At 45.2% G+C, this 12,715-nt stretch overlaps 1 pseudogene; it reads right to left on the reverse strand.

Annotated features, from left to right (window-relative positions):
* Positions 1-3,003: 3,003 nt before the first annotated feature.
* Positions 3,004-12,715, reverse strand: part of LOC148146814 (uncharacterized) — a 38,408-nt pseudogene continuing 28,696 nt past the window's right edge.

Consider the following 12,715-nt stretch of genomic DNA (forward strand, 5'->3'; position numbering starts at 1 on the left):
GTAGACCACAACTTGGGGCTGCGCCCATTCCCCCTCAAGGATCCCAAAAACACGATCCGAGGCATCACAAAGCCTGGCACCTGGGAGGAACACACCAACCGTGAGTCTCTCTCGTTCCCACAGAACCTCCTGTCTGTCTCCCTAACTATGGAGTCCCTAATAACTAATTCTCTGCTGTTCTTGCCCCTTCCCTCCTGAGCAATAGGGGCAAAGTCTGTGCCAGACACCTGTGCCCCATTGCTTACCCCTAGTAAGTTGTCCCCCCCAACAGTATCCAAAACGGTATACTTGTTGTTGAGGGGAATGGCCACAGGGGATCCCTGCACTGCCTGCCGGTTCCCTTTCCATCCCCTGACTGTAACCCATCTGCCTTTTCTTGTACCTGAGGAGTGACTACCTCCCTGTAACTCCTCTCAATAACCCCCTCTGCCTCCTGAATGATCCGAAGTTCATCTCGCTCCAGTTCCCTAACGCGGTTTTTGAGGAGCTGGAGTTAGGTGCAATTCCCACAGATGTAGTCAGCAGGGACACTAGAGGTGACCTTTCCCTCTCACATTCTGCAGGAGGAACATTCAACTGCCCTCACCTCCATTCCCACTATTCTAAATTCCCAACGAAACTACTGAAAAACTCAGAAAAAAAGAAACGAGTCACCTTACCAATCTGACACACAGAACATTTGTTTTGGTTAGAGGAGGAGGATGGGTGGGATACACAACCCGAGCAGTGTTTTGGGTAAAGCAACCGCCCGAATATAAAGCCACACTTACCCAGCAGCCCCTTGTCCACTTCCGCTCAGTGTGTGCTCTGCCTGTACACGAGGTAAGCTTTATATCTTTTAAACATTTATCTTCCCGTTAGGCATCTGGTTATAAGTTAGCCAGGAAAGACCGAAAGAGAGAGCAAAGAAGAGCCAGGAGGGGACATGAGAAGTCATTAGCAGGTTAGATCAAGGAAAACCCTAAATCTTTCTAGGGTATATCAGGAATAAAAGAATGACTAGAGAAAGATTAAGGCCAATCAAGCATTGTAGTGGTAAGTTGTGCATGGGGTCAGAGGAGATGGGGAAGTGCTAAATCAATATTTTTCATCAGCATTCACACTGAAAAATGACAATGTGGTCAAGGAGAATACTGACATGCAGGCTACTAGACTAGATGAGATTGATGAGGTAAAAACAATGACTGCAGATGCTGAAAACCAGATTCTGGATCAAGTGACGAAGGGCTTTTGCCCGAAACGTCGATTTTAGATTAGATTAGATTACATTCCAGTGTGGAAACAGGCCCTTCGGCCCAACAAGTCCACACCGACCCGCCAAAGCGCAACCTACCCATACCCCTACATTTACCCCTTACCTAACACTACGGGCAATTTCCCATGGCCAATTCACCTAACCTGCACATCTTTGGACCGTGGGAGGAAACCGGAGCACCCGGAGGAAACCCACACAGACACGGGGAGAATGTGCAAACTCCACACAGTCAGTCGCCTGAGGCGGGAATTGAACCCGGGTCTCTGGCGCTGTGAGGCAGCAGTGCTAACCACTGGGCCACCGTGCCGCCCATTTTGCTGCTCGTCAGATGCTGCCTGAATTGCTGTGCTCTTCCAGCACCACTGATCCTAGATGAGATTGATGTTCATAAGGAGGAGGTGTTTGGAGAGTGTGAAAATAGATAAGTCCCCTGGGCCAGATCAGATATATCCTTGGATTTATCTGGGAAGCCAGGGAGGAGATTGCAGAGCCTTTGGCTTTGATCTTTATGTCATCATTGTCTACAGGAATAGTGCCAGATAACTCGAGGATAGCAAATATTGTTCCCTTGTTCCAAAAAGGGTGTAGAGATAACCCTGGAAATTGTAGACCTCTGAACCTTACTTCGGTTGTGGGAAAAGTGTTGGAAAAGGTTTTAAGAGATAGGATTTTTAATCATCTAGAAAGGAATAAGTTAATTCAGGATAGTCAGCACAGCTTTGTGAAGGGTACGTTGTGCCTCACAAACTTTATTGAGTTCTTTGAGATAGTGGCCAAACAGGTAGATAAGGATAAAATGGTTCATGTGGTGTACATCGATTTCAGTAAAGCATTTAATAAGGATTCTCACTATAGGTGATTGCACAAAATATAGAGGCATGAGATTGAGAGTGATTTAGCAGTTGGATCAGAAATTGTCTTAGCGAGTTTTGAGAAGATTTGTAGCTCAGGTTGGGGTTTTGGATGTAGGTTTCCTCACGGAGCTGAAAGGTTCTTTTCCAGATGTTTTGTTACCCTACTAGGTAATATCTTCAGTGGGCCTCAGACGAAGCAATGCTGAAAATTCCTGCTTACTATTTATGTGTTTGGGTTTCTTTGGGTTGGTGATGTCATTTCCTTTGATGATGTCATTTCCTGTCAGTCACTTCCTGTTCCTTTTCTCAGGGGGTGGTAGATGGGGTCTAATCTGATGTGTTTGTTGATAGAGTTCCAGTTGGAATGTCATGACTCCAGGAATTCTTTGCGTGTCTCTGTTTGGCTTGTTCTAGGATGGATGTGTTGTCCCAGTCAAAGTGGTGTCCTTCCTCATCCGTATGTGAGGATACTAGTGAGAGAGGGTCATGTCTTTTTGTGGATAGTTGGTGTTCATGAATCCTGGTGCCTAGTTTTCTGCCTGTTTTTCCAATGTAATGTTTGTTACAGTTCTTGCACGATATTTTGTAAATAACATTAGTTTGCTCATTGTCTGTATAGGGTGTTTCAAGTTCATTAGCTGCTGTTTTAGTGTGTTGGTGGGTTTGTGGGCTACCATGATGTCAAGGGGTCTGAGTAGTTTGGCAGTCATTTCAGACATGTCTTTGATGTAGGGGAGAGTGGCTAAGTTTTCTGGGTATGTTTTATCTGATTGTTTTGGTTTGTTGCTGAGAAATCGGCGGACTGTGTTCATTGGGTACACATTCTTTTTGAATACACTGTATAGGTGATTTTTCTCTGCTCTGTGTAGTTCCTCTGTGCTGCAGTGTGTTGGCTCATTGAAATAATGTTCTAATGCAGCTTCGTTTGTGGGTGTTAGAATGATTGCTTCTGTCGTTCAATATTTGGTCTGTATGCGTTGTTTTCCTGTAGACACTAGTTTGAAGTTACCCATTGGCTGTTCGCTCTACTATGACATCTAGGAATGGCAGTTTGTTGTTGTTTTCCTCCTGTTTCATGAACTTTTTGCCAGTAAAGTTATTATTGATGGTCTTGAAGGTTTCCTCTAATTTGTTTCATTTAGTAATGACAACGGTGTCATCCACATAGCGGACCCAGAGTTTGGGTTGGATAGTTGGCAGAGCTGTGTGTTCGACTCTCTGCATTACTGCCTCTGCTAAGAACCCTGATATCGGAGATCCCATGGGTGTTCCACTGGTTTGTCTGTAGCTTTTGTTGTTGAAAGTGAAGTGGGTGGTAAGGCATAGATCCACTAGCTTGATGATACTGTCCTTGCTGATGAAGTTGGTGGTGTTTGGTGTATGTGCCTTTGGGTCTAATAGTGTAGTCAGTGTTTCCTTGGTCAGGTTAATGATGATTGATGTAACCAGGGCTGTTGCATCAAAGTTCACCATTATTTCATCCTCTTCTATTTTAGTGTCTTTGGTCTTTAGGAATTCTTGGGTGAAGTGGATGGAGTGGCGTGAGTCTTCTACTAAGTGTTTTAGTCTTTGGTGCAGTTCCTTGGCCAATCTGTAAGTTGGTGTTCCAGGTGGCGAGACTATAGGTCTAAGGGGGGCTCCTGGTTTGTGAATTTTGGGTAATCCGTAGAAGCATGGTGTGTTGGATCCGTCTGGTTTCATTTTTTGAAAGTCGGTCTTATTTATTTCTCCAGATTTCTGAAGTTTTTTGAGTAGGACTGTGATTCGGTTCTCTACTTGTGGGGTCGGGTCTGACGCCACTTGTTGGTAAGTGTTGGTATCTGTAAGTAGTGCATTTGCTTTCTCAATATAGTCTCTTTGATTTAAAATGACTGTCAAACATCCTTTGTCTGCAGGTAGGATAACAATGTTTTTATCTTTTTTAGTCTAAAACTAAAATTAACACTAAAACAGCAGCTAATGAACTTGAAAGACCCTATGCAGACAATGAGCAAAACTAATGTCATTTACAAAACACTACATTGGACAAACAGGCAGAAAACTAGCCACCAGGATACATCAACACCAACTCGCCACAAAAAGACATGACCCTCTCTCACTAGTATCCTCACATATAGATGAGGAAGGACACCACTTTGACTGGTGGACAGTGCAGGAGAGAGAGAGAGAGAGAGAGAGAGAGAGAGAGAGGACCAGCACAGTTACTGCCTTTGCTGCTTTTGAATTCATGTGTCGCTGGACATCGGAGTGCATCTGGGAAAATTGACAAACAGTGAATTTCACAACTAATCTTGGAGGAACCGGTTTGGGTGAAGTTCACAGCACAGAATCAGATAAGTTAATTGTTGTATTAAATGTGTTCAACAGAAAGGCTGCAGTAGTGAGTACAGTGGGTTCTTTCTTGATTATATGTTTTTGGAGATATGCCTCTTGATTAAACTTAAAATATAAGCAATAACTATTAATTTAGCCTGGGGCAGTGTTTTGTAGAGGAATAAGACGGTATTATTTTCTGGGTCTGTAGATTGTGAAGGAGCAAAAATGGCCTTTGGTAGAGTGATATGTACTTCTTGTCAGACGTGGGAGTTTAAAGAGAGTTTAAGGGTTACTGCCATAAATGCTGTTGGATACGATCGAATGGATCGGTTAGAGAGAGATAGAAGCGATGAGGAATTTGCAACAGCAACAGCATGTGATGGATGGCAGTTAAAGGAGGGGGAAAGTCTCAGATACAGTCACATAGATGGGTTAACTCCAGAAAAGGTAAGAGAAGTAGGCAGCTGGTGCAGGAGTCTTTTGTGGATATATCCATTTCAAACAGTTATGCTGTTTTGGGAAATGTAGGGGGTGATGGATTCTCAAGGGAATGTAGCGTAAACAGCCAAGTTTCAGATATTGAGACTGGTTCTAATGCAATGAGGGGTACGTCGGCTTCCAAGAGATCAATTGTGTTGGGAATTCTGTAGTCCAAGGTACAGACAGATGTTTCTGTGGCCAGCAGAGAAAAAGCAGAATGGTGCGTTGTTTCCCTGGTGCCAGGATCAAGGATGTCTCAGAGAGGGTGCAGAATGTTCTCACGGGGGAGAGGGGCCAGCAGGAGGTCATTGTCCACATTGGAACCAACGACATTGGAAGGGAAAAGGTTGAGATTCTGAAGGGAGATTACAGGGAGTTAGGCAGAAATTTAAAAAGGAGGTCCTCGAGAGTAGTAGTATCTGGATTACTCCCAGTGCTATGAGCTAGTGAGGGCAGGAATAGGAGGATAGAGCAGATGTATGCATGGCTGAGGAGCTGGTGTATGGGAGAAGGATTCACATTTTTGGATCATTGGAATCTCTTTTGGGGTAGAAGTGACCTGTACAAGAAGGACGGATTGCACCTGAATTGGAAGGAGACTAATATACTGGCAGGGAGATTTGTTGGAGCTGCTCGGGAGGATTTAAACTAGTAAGGTGGGGGTGGGGGGGACCAAGGGAAATAGTGAGGAAAGAGATCAATCTGAGACTGGTACAGTTGGGAACAGAAATGAGTCAAAAGGTCAGAGCAGGCAGGGACAAGGTAGGACTAATAAATTAAACTGCATTTATTTCAATGCAAGGGGCCGAACAGGGAAGGCAGATGAACTCAGGCGATGGTTAGAAACATGGGACTGGGATATCATAGCAAATACAGAAACATGGCTCAGGGATGGGCAGGACTGGCAGCTTAATGTTCCAGGATACAAATGCTACAGGAAGGATAGAAAGGGAGGTAAGAGAGGAGGAGGGGGATTGGCATTTTTCATAAGGAATAGCATTACAGCTGTGCTGAGGGAGGGTATTCCCGGAAATACATCCAGGGAAGTTATTTGGGTGGAACTGAGAAATAAGAAAGGGATGATCACCTTATTGGGATTGTATTATAGACCCCCCAGTAGTCAGAGGGAAATTGAGAAACAAATTTGCAAGGAGATCTCAGCTATCTGTAAGAATAATAGGGTGGTTATGGTCGGGGATTTTTACTTTCCAAATATAGACTGGGACTGCCATAGTGTTAAGGGTTTAGATGGAGAAGAATTTGTTAGGTGCATACAAGACAACTTTCTGATTCAATATGTGGATGTGCCTCCTAGAGAAGGTGCAAAACATGATCTACTCTTTGCAAATAAGGCAGGGCAAGTGACTGAGGGAGCACATTGGGGCCAGCGACCATAATTCTATTAGATTTAAAATAGTGATGGAAAAGGATAGACCAGATCTAAAAGTTGAAATTCTAAATTGGAGGAAGGCCAATTTTGACGGCATTAGGCAAGAACTTTTGAAAGCTGATTGGAGGCAGATGTTCACAGGTAAAGGGACGGCTGGAAAATGGGAAGCCTTCAGAAATGAGATAACGAGAATCCAGAGAAAGTATATTCCTGTCAGGGTGAAAGAAAAGGCTGGTGGGTATAGGGAATGCTGGATGATGAAAGAAATTGAGGGTTTGGTTAACAAAAAGAAGGAAGCAAGAAGTTAAAGGGAGTAGGAGAATACTTAAGAGGGAAATCAGGAGGGCAAAAGGGGGATATGAGATAGCTTTGGCAAATAGAATTAAGGAGAATCCAAAGGGTTTTTACAAATACATTAAGGACAAAAGAGTAACTAGGGAGAGAGTAGGGCTCTTCAAAGATCAGTAAGGCGGCCTTTCTGTGGAGCCACAGAAAATGGGGGAGATAGTAAATGAGTATATTGTATGAGTATTTGCTGTGGAAAAGGATATGGAATATATTGACTGTAGGGAAATTGATGGTGACATCTTGCAAAATGTCCAGATTACAGAGGAGGAAGTGCTGGATGTTTTGAAATGGGTAAAGGTGGATAAATCCCAGGACTTGATCAGGTGTACCCGAGAACTCTGTGGGAAGCTAGAGAAGTAATTGCTGGGCCTCTTGCTGAGATATTTGTATCATCGATAGTTACATGTGAGGTGCCGGAAGACTGGAGGTTGGCAAATGTGGTGCCACTGTTTAAGAAGGGTGGCAAGGACAATCCAGGGAACTATAAACCAGTGGGCCTGTCCTCGGTGGTGGGCAAGTTGTTGGAGGCAATCCTGAGGGACAGGATGTACATGTATTTGGAAAGGCAAAGACTTATTCGGGATAGTCAACATGGCTTTATGCGTGGGAAATCATGTCTCACAAACCTGATTGAGTTTTTTGAAGGAGTAACAAAGAGAATTGATAAAGGCAGTGCAGTAGATGTGATCTATATGGACTTCAGGGTTCGACAAGGTTCCCCATGGGAGACTGATTAGCAAGGTTAGATCTCACGCAATACAGGGAGAACTAGCCATTTGGATACAGAACTGGCTCAAAGGTAGAAGATAGAGGGTGGTGGTGGTGGAGGATTGTTTTTCAGACTGAAGGCCTGTGACCAGTGGAGTGCCACAAGGATTGGTGCTGGGTCCTCTACTTTTTGTCATTTACATAAATGATTTGGATGCGAGCATAAGTGGTACAGTTAGTAAGTTTGCAGATAACACCAAAATTGGAGATGTAGCAGACAGTGAAGAGGATTACCTCAGATTACAACAGGATCTGGACCAGATGGGTCAATGGGCTGAGGAGTGGCACATGGAGTATTATTCAGATAAATGCAAGGTTGTGCATTTTGGGAAAGAAAATCTTAGCAGGACTTATACACTTAATGGTAAGATCCTAGGGAGTGTTGCTGAACAAAGAGACCTTGGAGTGCAGGTTCATAGTTCCTATAAAGTGGAGTCGCAGGTAGATAGGATAATGAAGAAGGCGTTTGGTATGCTTTCCTTTATTGATCAGAGTATTGTGTACAAGACTTGGGAGGTCATGTTGCGGCTGTACAGGACATTGGTTAGGCCACTGTTGGAATATTGCGTGCAATTCTCGTCTCCTTCCTATTGGAAGGATGTTGTGAAACATGAAAGAGTTCAGAAAAGATTTACAAGGATGTTGCCAAGCTTGGAGATTTTGAGCTATAGGTAGAGGTTGAACAGGCTGGGGCTGTTTTCCCTGGAGTTTTGGAGGCTGAGGGGTGGCCTTATAGAGGTTTACAAAATTATGAGGGGCATGGATAAGATAAATAGACAAAGTCTCTTCCCTGGGATCAGGGAGTCCAGAACTAGAGGACGTGGATTTAGGGTGAGAGAGGAAAGATATGAATGAGACCTAAGGGGCAACGTTTTCACACAGAGGATGGTATGTGTATGGAATGAGCTGCCAGAGGATGTGGTGGAGGCTGGTACAATTGCAACATTTAAGAGGCATTTGGATGGGTATATGAAAAGGAAGGGTTTGGAGGGATATGGTCTGGGTGCTGGCAGGTGGGACTCGATTGGGTTGGGATATCTGGTCGGCATAGACGGGTTGGACCGAAGAGTCTGTTTTCATGCTGTACAACTCTATGACTCCACGACTCTATGACTGGGACAACACATCCATCCTAGGACCGGACAAACAAAGACTGGCAGAAGAATCCCTGGAAACATGACATTCCAACCGGAACTCTATCAACAAACACATCGAGTTAGACCCCACCTACCACCCCCTGAGAAAAGGAACAGGAAGTGACTTCACCACAGGAAATAAATATCACCACAGGAAATGACATCACCAACCCAAAGAAACCCAAACATATAAATAGAAAGCTGGAATTTTCAGCATTGCTTCGCCTGAGGCCCACTAAAGATGTTACCTAGCAGGGTAATGAAATATCTGGTAATGAACCTTTCAGCTCAGCGAGCAAACCTACATTCAGAAATTGTCTATCTGAAAGAAGGCAGAGGGTGGTGACTGATGTAAAATGTTCATCCCGGAGTTTAGCTACTTGTGGTGTACCGTAAGGATCTGTTTTGAGTCCACTGCCTTTTGTCATTTTTATAAATGACCTGGATGAGGGCATAGAAGGATGGGTTAGTAAATTTTCAGATGACACTTAGGTCAGTAGAGTTGTAGATAATTTTGAAAGATGTTGTAGGTTACAGAGGGACATAGATAAGTGCAGTGTTGGGCTGATATATGGTGAATGGAGTTTAGTGTGGAAACATGTGAGGTGCTTCACTTTGGAAGGGATAACAGGAATGCTGAGTACTGGGCTAATGGTTAGATTCTTGGTAGCGTAGATGAGCAGAAGGACCTCGGTGTCCAGGTACACAGATTTCTGAAAGTTGGCACCCAGGTTGATAAGGTTGTTAAGAAGGCGTATAGTGTGTTAGGTTTTATTGGTAAAGGGACTGAGTTTCAGAACCATGAGGTCATGCTGCAGCTTTACAAAACTCTGGCGCAGCCACACTTGGAGTATTGTGTACAGTTCTGGTCACCACATTATGAGAAGGATGTGGAAGCTTTGGAAAGGATTCAGCGAAGATTTACTGGGATGTTGCCTGGTATGGAGGGAAGGTCTTACAAGGAAAGGCTGAGGGACTTGAGGCTGTTTTCGTTAGAGAGAAGAAGGTTGAGAGGTGACTTAATTGAGACATATAAGATAATCAGAGGGTTAGATAGGGTGGACAGGGAGAGCCTTTTTCTTCAGATGGTGATAGTTAGCACGAGGGGGCATAGCTTTAAATTGAGGGATGATAGATATAGGACAGATGTCAGAGGTAGTTTCTTTACTCAGAGTAGTAGGGGCATGGAACACACTGCCTGCAGCAGTAGTAGACTCGCCAACTTTAAGGGCATTTAAATGATCATTGGATAAATATATGGATGAGAATGGGATATTGTAGGATAGATCGGCTTCAGATTGGTTCCACAGGTCGGTGCATCATCGAGGGTCTAAGGGCCTGTACTGTGCTATCATGTTCTATGTGTGTCAGACTGGCACATACTGTGTCAGGAAACCCTCCTTAGACTAAACCTGACCCATCTAAAGTGCTTGAACTCTCGTATTCCCAGTCAATACTTGGAAAGTCAAAGTTATCCATAACAACTACCCTGTCACTCTCGCTCCTATCAAGGATCGTGTTTGCTATCTGTTCCTCTACATCTCTGGAACTATTTGGAGGCCTGTAGAAAACCCCCAATAGGGTAACCACTCCATTCCTGCTTCTAACCTCAGCCCATACTACTTCAGTTGACGAGTCCTCAAATGTCCTTTCTCAAACATCCTTGATTAACGGTGTCACACCATACCCTCTTTTAGCATTTTCTTTGTTCTTACTGAACAGAGTTGTTACTCTCTGTTCTTCTTCTCAAGTCTCTCTCTAATTCTCTCTTGCCCACTCTCTCCTCTCTCTATCCTCCACCTCTCTCTCTCTCTCTCTCCCTCACACTCTCCCCATTCTCACTCTTTCTTGCCCTCACCACTCTCTCTCTCTCCCCCTCTCTAATTCTGTTAACCTCTGTCACTCTTTGTCTTCCCCCTCTTGTTTTCTCACTCTCTCTCACTCTCTCTCCCCTCCCCTCTCTCTCTCTCTCTCTCTCCACCCCTCTCCTCCTCTCTCTCCCCATCCTGCCTCCACTGTCCCCTCTCTTTATTCCTCTCTCTACCATTATTTCTCTCCCCCTTCACACTCCTCTCTCTCGCCCATCTCTCTCTCCATCCCCCCATTCACTCTCAGTCCTTGCTTTAGCTTCCCTATTTCCTTCTCTCCCATTTCCCACTATCCCCATTTCTTGCACTCCCAACTCCTCTCTCTCTTTGCCCCAATCTCTCTCCCCCACCTGACACTGTCTCTCCCACACTCTCTATCCTTCTTCCTCACTATTTCTCTCACTAGGCATGTCTCTCTCCCTGTGTCCGGTCTTTCTCTGACCCCCTCTCTCTTCTGCTCCTTATCCCTTCTCTCTATCACAGTCTTTCTGCCCCCTCTTCTTCTTTCCTCTCAATCCTCTCCCTCTACCACCTACCTCTGTACCCCACACTCTCTCTTTCCCAGCCCGCTCTGCCTCCTCCCTCCTTCTTCATCTCTTTTCCTGCTCACTATATCTCTCACTCGCCATCTCTCAGTCTCCACCCCTCTCTATCCTCCTCTTTCACTCTCTCTTTCCCTCCCCTTCTCTGCATGTCTCTCTCTTTCTCACCCTCTCCTCTCCCCATGTTCTTTTCTCTCTTCCCACTCTCCTCTCTCCCCATCTCACCCTCTTTCTTTCTCACCAATCTCTCACTCCTCAATTTCTGTTCCCTCTCTCTACCCTCCTCGCTTTCTCTCCCATTCCACCTTCTCTTTCTCACCTTCTCTCTCCCTCCATTTTACCCTATCCTCTCTCTCCCTCTCCCCTTCCCTCTCTCAATCTCTCTCTTTCTCTCTCTCCACCACTTTCTCTCCCTTCTCTTTGTTTGTTCCCACACTCTCTTTCTGTCTCCCTCTCCCTCTCACTTACTAATTCTCTCCTTCTCTCCTCTATCTCTCTCTCCCACATCTCTCTCCCCCAATTCTCTCTCTCCACCAATCTCTCTTTTCCAGTCAGAAACTTTTTCCCCGGGTACAGCAGAGTGTTACAAGGGGACATAGATTTAAGGTGAAGGGTGGAAGGTATAGGGGGATGTCAGGGGTAGGTTCTTTACCCAGAGAGTGGTGGGGGCATGGAATGCGTTGCCTGTGGGAGTGGAAGAGTCAGAATCATTGGCGAAATTTAAGTGGCAATTGGATAGGTACATGGATGGGTGCTTAAGCCAGGACAAATGTTCGGCACAACATCGTGGGCCGAAGGGCCTGTTGTGTGCTGTATTGTTCTATGTTCTGTGTTCTATGTTCTATGTTCTCCACCACCACTCATCCTCTCTCTTAGCCTCCCCTATTTCCCTTTCCACTCTCACTCTCTCCCGGTTCCCTCTCCTCCCTTTCTTTTTCTGTCTCCCCCCTCTCCCTGTTGCCATCACCTCTTGCTCTCTCTCTCTCTTTCTCTTATGTATTTCTCTGTCCCCCTCTCCCTGCCCACCACTTTCACTCTCCCTCTCTCTTCCTTGCTCTTTCTCTCCCCCCTCTTTCTCTGCATCCCCTTTGTCTCTCTCTCTCTCTCCCTACCTCTTCTTCTCACGCTCTCTCTGTTTTCATCCACCATTCAGTGCCTCCCCCTTCTTTCTTTCTACCCTTCACTCCCTCCGCCCTTTGCTCTTTCTTCCTTATTTTCTCTCTCCTCCTCTCCTTCTTCCCGTCTCTCCTCCTCTCTGTCACTGCCTTGGATGTCTTTTTCTCCCTCTCTCTTTCACTCTTTCCTGTTTCCATCTCCTTTCCCTTGGCCCCATCTCTCTGTCCCTTACATTCTCTCCCTCTTTCTCTGTCCCTCTGTATTTCTCCCCCACTCTGTGAATCTCTCCCCAATTCTCCCTCTCCCTTCTTTTCCTCACCCCATCTATTTCTCTCCTCCTCTCTATCTCTTTCTCACTCCCTCTCTCCCACATCTCTGTCTATCCTTGCTCACCCTCTCTCTCTCTCTCTTCCCTTTCACCCACATCTCTCTTTACTCCTCTCCCTCTCACCCCACCCTCTTTCTTTCTTTCTCTTCCAGTTTCTTTCCACTCTCTCCCCTATCTCTCTCTCACCAACCTCTCTCTTCCCTTCACTCACTTCCCCTTCTTCTCTCCAGTACTGTCTCTCTATTTCTTTCTTCCCTCATTCTTTCTCTTCTCTTCTGTCTCCATCCCTTTCTCCCTCTCTCTTCCCCTTGCTC

This window comes from Chiloscyllium plagiosum, unplaced genomic scaffold (assembly GCF_037043375.1).
Source record: "Chiloscyllium plagiosum isolate Xiang-an unplaced genomic scaffold, Cpla_swu_hap1 HiC_scaffold_19, whole genome shotgun sequence".
NCBI lineage: Eukaryota > Metazoa > Chordata > Chondrichthyes > Orectolobiformes > Hemiscylliidae > Chiloscyllium > Chiloscyllium plagiosum.